Source organism: Cebus imitator, unplaced genomic scaffold, assembly GCF_001604975.1.
Source record: "Cebus imitator isolate Cc_AM_T3 unplaced genomic scaffold, Cebus_imitator-1.0 Scaffold232, whole genome shotgun sequence".
Classification (NCBI taxonomy): Eukaryota; Metazoa; Chordata; class Mammalia; order Primates; family Cebidae; genus Cebus; species Cebus imitator.
The window spans coordinates 19,207-29,527 of NW_016107547.1; the positions used below are offsets into that span (position 1 = coordinate 19,207).

At 34.4% G+C, this 10,321-nt stretch overlaps 1 non-coding gene across 1 annotated transcript; it reads right to left on the bottom strand.

Annotated features, from left to right (window-relative positions):
- Positions 1-2,635: 2,635 nt before the first annotated feature.
- LOC119466827 lies at positions 2,636-2,697 on the bottom strand. Its single transcript, XR_005195316.1, has one exon. It is a non-coding gene; the product is annotated as a U7 small nuclear RNA (small nuclear RNA).
- Positions 2,698-10,321: the final 7,624 nt, after the last annotated feature.

The window sequence follows — 10,321 nt, forward strand, 5'->3', positions numbered from 1 at the left end:
TTTTTTGAGATGGAGTCTTGCTCTGTTGCCTGGGTTGGAGTTCAGTGGCACAATCTTGCCTCACTGCAACCTCCACTTCCCTGGTTCAAGCAATTCCCCTGCCTCAGCCTCCGCAGTAGCTGGGATTTCAGGCGCACGCCACCACACCCGGCTAATTTGTTTGTACTTTTAGTAGAGGTGGAGTTTCACCATGCTGGTCAGGCTGGTCTTGAATTCCTGATCTTGTGATCTGCCTGCCTCAGCCTCCTAAAGTGCTGGAATTACAGGTGTGAGCCACCGTGCCTGGCTGTGTTCTGCCATTTCTTAGGCCTGCTCCTTATTCTCTGTTCTACTGCTACATTTTTAATCAAGGTCCTACCACCTATCTTGATTGCTATAAAAACATTCAAATTGTTTTTTAAGAGTGCTTTCCCTCCATCAAGCTAGAAAACCCATAATTCTTTTATAATACCACTTTGCTTATGAATCTAGGCTTTTTTCATCTTATGAACCATACCTGTAGAATGCATGAGTGAATTGGGAAGCTTAGCTATGCCAGTGTATCAGATCTTCTCCAGGTCTGAGTAATTACAGTTGAGTATAAACTCTGTTATATTTTTCTCTTTGACTTAAATTTTTTGCATAAAATGGGCTCTGAAGATGGCATAAATATTAAACTTATAGGAATATGAATACTTAGATGCAAATTAAGTAACTTACTAATAAACTTGAATTTGTTTTTGCTAATGCCTGCTAAATTCAATGCTTGCATATTTCCCTAGTGTGAGTAGAAAAAGATTAGCTAACAATGTTTAACACTTCAGCAGAGTTAAAAGTGTTTTATATATAAATATATAGATATATTTATAAAATGTATATATTTATATGTTTACATAATATATTTATATGTTTGTAACATTTATATTGATATATAAGTACATAAATATTTATTTGTATATAAGTATATAAATGTTTGTTTATTTTTGAGACAAAGTCGTCCTCTGTTGTCCAGGCTGGAGTAAAGTGGCACGATCTCAGCTCACTGCGATTTATGCCTCCTGGGTTCAACTGATGCTGTCACCTCAGCCTCTCAAGTAGCCAGGACCACAGGCACGCACCACCATGCCCAGCTAATTTTTTAAATTATTTGTAGAAATGGGGTCTCACTATGTTTTCTAGGCTGGACTCAAACTCCTGCACTGAAACGATCTGACCACTTTGGCCCCCACAAGTACTGGGATTACAGTCGTGAGCCCCCATTCGTAGCCTATATTTAGTTTTGATTCATGCATTTTAAAGCTGCTTGCAGGTTGATCAGTGACTTTAGAGAGGCCCCTAGCTTCCTCATATAATTTCTTAGAGAAATAATGTATTTAATCACAGAAACTTAGCAGTAGTGAATTGTAATAGCCAAACCTCAGTTCCTTAACAATGTTAAAAGTTTACTACTCATTGATGAAGCATCCAACGTTGAAATTCACGCTTGGGTTACTCATTTGCATGACTCAGGCAGCATGGTTCTTTCTTTCTAGTGGTTCCAACATTCCCTAAGGCCTTGGGGCAGTTGCTCGATTCTTTATATCTATCTGTGAGTGAACGTGATGAAAGAACATGGAGTATTACAGAAAACATTTTAACAACCAGGCCTGTGCATGTCATATATTATTGTTATATACCTTTTACTGGTCACAGCTACTCAAATGGCTTCACCTAGAGGGGTTGAGAAATACAGTTTGTGTGTCCAGGGTGAAAAAATGGGTTTGGTGGATATTGAATGACTCTCAGCTACAGATAATGTTAATTTGTCTTCTAACCAATCTGAATTTACGTGTCTAGTTGTCTACACATCATAGGAAGCAAAATACATCTATGATTTCAATATAAATATCTTGGGCTAGAATAATCAAATTGCCTCCACCTGTATACACTGAATTGATCTGATAGTAATATTTTTGGTAATGGTAGAGGAGGTTAGGGAGTGAAGATGAGTGTGGAGTAATTTAATCACAATATAAATGTGAACTATTGATAAAATATGACTGTTGAAAAACAATTTCTGAATTCAGCAAAAGTAGTTTGAACATATATTCACTATGTGTATATGTCTCAAATATTAATAAAGTTTTTTCTTTTTTAAGATATAATTTACATAGCATAAAATTTACCCTTTTAAAATTTATAATTTAGTGTTTTTTAAAATAACTGCATAGTTCTAAATCTAGAACACTTTTCATTAGCACAAATATGAACCTTTGTACCTGTTAGCACTCTCCCATCGCCTATTATCTTCTCTTCACCACTCGTGAGGATTTAGTTTAAACCATGGATCACTTAAGGAGCATTGTCATTTTATCAATGTTATTAATCTTCCAATCCATGAACAGTAGATGTCTTTCCAGTTGTGCAGATATTCTTCTATTTCTTTCTACTATATTTTGTAGTCCTGAGTGTATAAGTTTTGCAGTTCTTTTGTTAACATATTCCTAAGTACTCTGTTCCTTTTGTTGGTATTGGAAATGAAACCGTGTTCATAGTTTTCTTTTCAGATTGTTCATGTCTATTGTATCACAATAAAATTTACTATTGTATTTTGCTTTTGTATTCTGAAATTTTAGTAAATGTGTGTGTGTGTGCACATGCATTCGCATGCATTTCCATGAGTTTCCTGGTAAAAACCTGAAAACCAGCTAGACAAATTCTAAAAGAGTTGCAACATGTAAACTTGTGTATTACTAAGTATTATAGTTTCCTTGTGAATTCTCTAGGATTTTCCTGATAAAAGATTATATCATGTACAAACAGTTTTACTTCTTCCTTTCTGATTTCTATACCTATTATTTCTGGGTTTTTTTGTTTGTTTGTTTCTTTGTTTTCAGTATCATCCTTTATTTTCTTTCCAACTCTTATTTTAGGTCCAGGGGGTAGATATGCAGGTTTGTCACATGGATAAATTGCATGTCATGGGGTTAGCTATGCAGATTGTTTTGTTACCCAGAGAGTGACCTTAGTACCTGATGAGTAGTTTGTTGATCCTAACCCTCATCCCACTATCCACCCATAACTAGGTTCGAGGGTCTGTAGTTCCCTTCTTTGTGTCCACGTGTATAAAAGGTTTAGCTCCCACTTACAAGTGAGAACATGTGGTATTTGGATTTCTGTTTCTGCATTAATTTGTTTAGAATAAAATGATCTCCACCTCCATTCATGTTGCTGCAAAGAGCATGATTTCATTTTGTTTTATGGCTGCATAATGTTCCATGTTGTACATACACACTCAGTGATGGACATCTAGGTTGATTCCACATTTTTTCTATTGTGTATAGTGCTGTAATTATACAGGTGCATGTGTCTTTATGGTAGAGCAATATATATTCATTAGGTTACATACCCAGTAATGGGATTGTTGGGTTGAATCATTGTTTGGTTTTAAGTTCTTTGTGAAATTTTCAACTTTTGAACACAATGTCTAAACTAATTTACATTCCCACTAGCAATGTATAAGCATTTCCTTTCCTTTGCAAGTTCACCAGCATTTGTAATTTGTTGACATATTATTAATAGCCATTCTGACTGGTGTGAGATAGTATCTCTTTGTAGTTTTGATTTGCATTTCTCTAATTATTAGTAATATTGACAATATTTTCACATGCTTGTTGGCTATGTGTATGTCTTCTTTTGAAAAGTGCCTGTTCATGTCCTGTGCCCATTTTTAAATGGGGTTGTTTGTGTTTTGCTTGTTAATTTGTTTAGTTCCTTACATATGCTTGTCATTAGACCTTTGGCAGAGGCATAGTTTATAAATATTTTCTCTCAATTATATAGGTTGTCTGTTTATTCTGTTTATAGTTTCTTTAGCTGTACTAAAGCTCTTTAGTTTAATGAGGTCCCTCTTGTCAATTTTTGTTTTAGTTCCAAATGCTTTTGGAGTTTTTTCAATGAAATTATTGCCAGGGCTTATGTTACCAAATGATATTTCCTATGCTTGTTTCCTAGGATTTTTAGAGTTTTATGTTTTACATTTAAGGCCTTAATCCACCGTGAGTTGATTTTTTGTATACGGTGTAATGAAGGAGTCTTGTTTCATTATTCTGCATATGGCTAGTGAGTTATTCCAGTACCATGCATTGAATAGGGTGTCCTTTCTCGATTGCTTGTTACTCTTGACTTTGTCAAAGATTCGATGTTCATAGGTGTGCAGCTTTATTTCTGGGTGCTCTACTCTGTTCCCTTGGTCTACGTGTCTTTTGTTCGTACCAGTACTCTGCTGTTTTGCTTACCGTAGCCTTCTAGTACAGTTTGAAGTCAGGTAGAGTGATGCCTCTGACTGTTCTTTTTGCTTAGGATTGCCTTGACTATTCAGATTCTTGTTTTTGCTTCCATAGGAATTTTAGAGTAGTTTTTTTTTTTTTTTCTAATTCTATGAAAGATGTCATTAGTAATTTGATACAGATAGCATTAAATCTATAATTACTTTGGGAATTATGGACATTTTAACAATATTGATTCTTCCTATCCATTAGCATGGAATGTTTTTCCACTTGTTTGTATTGTTTGTGATTTTTTTCACCAGTAGTCTGTAATTTAGTCCAACATTTTTGAAGTACATAGCTGGAAACCTCTTTTTTTTTTGATGCAAACATCTTAAAAAGACACTAACAAAAGCAAATCCAACAGCCCATCAAAAAGCTAATCTACCATGATCATGTAGGCTTTATTTCTGTGATGCAAGATTTGTTCTACATATGCAAATCAATAAATGTGATTCATCAAATAAACAGAGCAAAAAACAAAAGCCACATGATCATCTCAGTAGACACAGAAAAGGTTTTGATAAAATTCAATATTCCTTCATTTTAAAAGCCCTCAACAAACTAGGCATCAAAGAAACATACCTCAAAATAACAAACAATGTATAACAAATCGTTAGCCAACATCATTTTGAATGGGCAAATGCTGGAAACATTTCCATTCAGAACTGGAATAAGACAAGGATACACATTCTCAGCACTTCTATTCAACATAGTACTGGAGGTCCTAGCCAGAGCAATCAGGAAAGGGAAATAGATGAAAGACATCCAAATAGGAAGAGAAGAAGTCAGTTATCTCTCTTTGCAGACAATGTGATTTTATACACAGCAAACCCCATAGTCTATACACAAAGGCTCCTGGATTTGATAAATATCTTTAGCAAAGTTTCAGCATTAAAAAATCAGTGTGCAAAAATCAGTCACTTTTTTTTTTAGAAAAATTTTAATTTCCAGGATACACGTACAGGACGTACAGGTTTGTTACATAGGTAAATATGTGCCATGGTGGTTCGCTGCACCTATCAACCCATCACCTAGGTATTAAGCCCAGCATGCATTAGATATTTATCCTGATGTTCTCCCTCCCCTTACCCCCTATAGGCCCTGGTGTGTCTTGTTTCCCTTGCTGCGTCCATGTGTTCTCATTATTCAGCTCCCACTTACGTGTGAGAACATGTGGTGTTTGGTTTTTTGTTCCTGTGTGGTTTGCTGAGGATAATGGATTCCAGCTTCATGTTCTTACAAAGGACATGACCTTGTTCCTTTTTATGGCTGCGTAGTATTCCATGGTGTATATGTACCACATTTTTGTTTTAATCCAATCTATCATTGATGGGCATTTGGGTTGATTCCATGTCCATTATGACTGGCATGAGATGGTATCTCATTGTGGCTTTGATGTGCATTTTTCTAATGATCAGTGATGTTGAGCTTTTTCTCATATGTTTGTTGGCTACATAAATGTCTTCTTTTAAAAAGTGTCTGTTCATGTCTTTTGCCCAGTTTTTGATGGGGTAATTTGGGGTTTTTAAAATAAATTTAAATTGCTTGTATATTCTGAATATTAGGGCTTTGTCAGATGGATAGATTGCAAAAATTTTCTTTCATTCCATAGGTTGTGCATTCACTCTGATGATAGTTTCTTTTGCTATGCAGAAGCTCTTCGGTTTAATTAGGTCCCATTGTCAATTTTTGCTTTTGTTTCAGTTGCTTTTGGCATCTTTGTCATAAATTTTTTTCTTGTGCCTATGTCCTGAATGGTATTGCCTAGATACCTTCTTCTAGGGTTTTTATAGTTTTGGGTTTTACATTCATGTCTGTAATCCATCTTGCATTAATTTTTATATAAGATGTAAGAAACAGGTCCAGTTTCTGTTTTCTGCATGTGGCTAGCCAGTTTTTTCAGCATCATTTACTAAATAGGTAATCTTATCCCCATTGCTTGTTTTTCTCAGCTTTGTCAAAGATCTGATGGTTGTAGATATGTGATATTATTTCTCAGGTCTCTATTATGTTCCATTGGTCTATATGTCTGTTTTGGTACCATTACCATACTGTTTTGGTTGAATCAGTCACATTTATACACATAAGTGACATCCAAAGTGAAAGCCAAATCAAGAATACAGTCCCATTCACAGTAGACACACACACACACACACACACACACACCCAGGAATATAGTTAACCAGGAAGACTAAAGATCACTATTATTTATTTGCTTTCCCTTGCCTATATGGGTGTAAGTTAGATCTTTTCATACAGTGTTGAATAGAACTATCAGGAATAGACATCATTGTTTTGTTCTTAATATTAAAGGGAAAGGTTTCAGTCTTGCACTATTAAGTATGATGTTAGCTGTACTTTTTTCATGGATGCCATTTAGCAGATAGAGAAAGTTCTTTTCTGTATTTAGTTTAAGTATTTTTTATTATGAAATGGTCTTGGGTTTTTCACAATGCTTTTTCTACATCTATTGATATATCATGTTAGATTTTGTCCTTTATTATATTAATATATTACGTTGATTAATTTTACATTAATAAAACCTGGTACTCCTGGAATAAATCCCACTTCATCATGGAGTATAATTCTTTTACTATGGGGGTTAGTGTGATCTGCTAATGTTTTGTTTAGGATTTTTGCATCTATATTAATGAAAATATTGGTCAGTAGAAATTGTTTTCCTTTATTTAGTTATTTATTTTTCTGGTGTTGGTATTAATGTAAGAGTAACCTCATAGGTTGAGTTGTAAAATGTTTTCTCCTCTTATATTTTGAAAGAATTTGTTAGGGAATTGTGTGAATTACTTTTTAAACAGTTGTTTAAAATTTTAAATTACTTTTTAAACAGTTGTCTAAAAGAATTTACCATGGAAAACAACTGGTCGTAGGTTTTCCTTTCTGGAAAACTTGACGGTTACTGATTTGGTCTCTTTAGTTGTTATTGGTCTACTTAGATTTTCTACTTCTTTTTGAATAAGTTTCAATACTTTGTGTCTTTCTAGGAATATTTCCTTTTCATCCAGGTCATATAATCTGTTTACATGAAATTGCTCGTTATACTCCCTTGTGATCTTTTTAACTTCTATCTGGTAGATAATAGTGTCCCTTTTTTATTGTTGTTCAATCTAGCCAAAGATTTGTCACCATCTGCAAATTTTTGAACTGTTTATTTGCTCAATCTACTTAATGATTTGTCAATATTTATTCTAAGAATTACTTTTTCTAGTTTTTATTTCATTTATTTCCATTCTAATTTTTATTATTTTCTTTATTCTGCAAGCTTTGTATTTAGTATTCCCTTCTTTTTGTAGTTTTTTTTTTTTTTTTTTTTTTTTTTTTTTTTTTTTTTTTTTTTTTTTTTTTTTTTTAATTTAGAAGTTTAGGCTATTGATTAGAGGTTTTTTTTCTTTTCTTTTTTTATATAGATTATTACATTTTTTTTCAAGCATACACAAAACACTTTTCAAGACAGGCCTATAAATAATGTGTACACTTCTGTTGTGAGATAGAGTACTCTATAGATGCTTGGTAGGTCTAATTAAATTACAGTGTTGTTCTAGTGTGGCTTGGGGTTTGGGAACCTCTGTGTTAAAGAAAAAGACCAAGAATTCTATGTGCAGGAAAATAGTCCTTCAAAAATGAAAGACAAATTAAGATATTCTCAAATAGAAGCTAAGATAAGTCATCACTAGCAGACTTGACTTATGAGAAGTACAAACAGGAGTGCTTCAGGCTGAAATTTTAAATTTAAAACTAGGCACTACCTTTAATACACATGAAGAATTAACGAAGCCACATTCCATGGCATAGGTAACATACATGCTATATGGGTTAAATTACATAGGTAACATTCCAAGGTCACTACATATGTAAATATAAAAGACAGAATAAATTTATTTCTTGGTTTTATAACTATTATATTCTAGTAAGATGGACTTATAGAAGCAAAGCTTTGTACACAAGTGAAATTTTATTATTAATCTAAACTAGATTGTTATAAATTTAGACGTTAATTGTAACCCTTCCCCCCCACCGTGCCCCGCCCCAAGAGAAGCCACTAAGAAAATAACTCAAAATCATAGCAAAACAAATGACAAAGTAATTATGTGATGGTGATTTTTATCTGTCACTTTGACTAGGCCATAGTGTACCCAGATATTTGGTCAAACAATATTCTGGCTATTCATGTGAGTAGCTTTATATGACATTAACTTTTCCAATTGGTAGACTATATAAAGCAGATTTCCCTGCCTAAAGTTGGTGGGCCTCATCCAACATGTTGAAAGCCTAAATAGAATGAAAAGGCTAATTATTTTCCAAGTGAGAGATAATTCTTCCTGTTAGACAGCCTTGAGAATGAGACCTCAATCTTTTTCCTGCCTTTGGGTTTGAAATGAAACATCAGCTTTTTCTGGGTCTCAAGTCTGCCAGCCTTCAAACCAGGACCGTACTATAGTCAATCCCAGATCTCCACTTTTCTGACTCGCCCTGAAAATCTTGGGATTAGCCTTCATAATCATATGAGCAATTCTTTACAATAAATGAGTGGCAGGTGAGTGAGCATTACCACCTAAGCTCTGACTTCAGTCAGATCAGCAGTGGCATCAGATTCTCATAGGAGTGCTAACTCTATTGTGAACTATGTATGTGAGGGATCTAGGTTGCTCACTCCTTGTGAGAATCTAACCAACGTCTGATGATGTGACATGGAACAGTTTCATCCCGAAACCATAGCCCCAGCCCTGTCTGTGGAAAAATTGTCTTCCATAAAACCGGTCCCTGGTGCCAAAAATGTAGGGGGGCACTGCTTTAATACTTTGAATTTGTCATACTCCCACCTTGTGTCCTGCATGGTTTCTGATGTTAAATCAGCTGTTAGTGTTAGTGAGGATTTCTCATATACAATTATTTACTCCTTTCTTGCTGCTTTCAATGTTCTCTGTCTTTCCAGTTTGATTATAATGTGTTTCTGTGAGCATCTCTTTAGATTCATCTTACTTGGAGTTTATTGAGCTTCTTAATGAGTAGATTGATATATTTCATCAAATTTGGAAGTATTTTAGCTATTATTTATTCAAATACACATTCTTCTCTATGATCTCATTCCTCTCCTACTGAGACTCACGTTATTCCTATGTTGGTATGCTTCATGGTATCTCAAGGTACTCTTAGGCTTGGTTCAATTTTCTTCATTTTAAAATCCGTTTCTCAGATTGAATAATCTTAATTGACCTATATTAGGGTTTACTGATGTGTTCTTTGCCTGGCTCAATTCTGCTGTCAAGACTCACTAGTAATTTATTTATTTACTATAATTAAACTTAAGAATGTCTATTTGAGTCTTTAAAATAATTTCTATGTCTTTATTGATATTGTCTGTTTGGTGATAGAACATTTTTATACGTTCTTTGCTTCTTTAGGCATGATTGTCCGTAATTCTTTGAGCAAGTTTAAAACAGCTGATTTAAGTTCTTTGCCTATTAAGTTCAATGTCATGTCTTCCTCAGGAATAGTTTGTTAACCATTTTTTAACCATGTATAGGCCATAACTTTTTTCATATACTTCGTAATCTTTCATTGAAAACTGGACATTGGATATAGTACAGCTTGGAAACTGTGGAAACCAAAATTTTCCCTCACTTCATAATTGTTATTTGCTGTTGCTAGTATGCTCACTTTTCTAAAATAATTCTGTGGTGTTTGTATTCTTTGTCTTGCATGGTCGCTGAAGTCTCCACTCTATTAGTTTTGTCATCACCTATGTTGGTCAGAAATTTCCTTGCCTATAGCCAATAAGTGTCACTTTCTTTTCTTAGGGGCTCCATGTTGTTATGGCATATCTTAAAGACAGGCCGTTTACTTCTTTGCCTTAGTATTATTTTTCCGTTTCTACAGAGCCTCAGGATTAGCCAGTGGTGTGTGTTTTGGGCCTTCTCATTCTTCTTTTGAGCATGAGAACAATTCTACAGAGGTGCGTATGGCTTTCTAGATTCCCACGAATAAGCTGCCTATGGAAATCTTGTTCCCCAGCT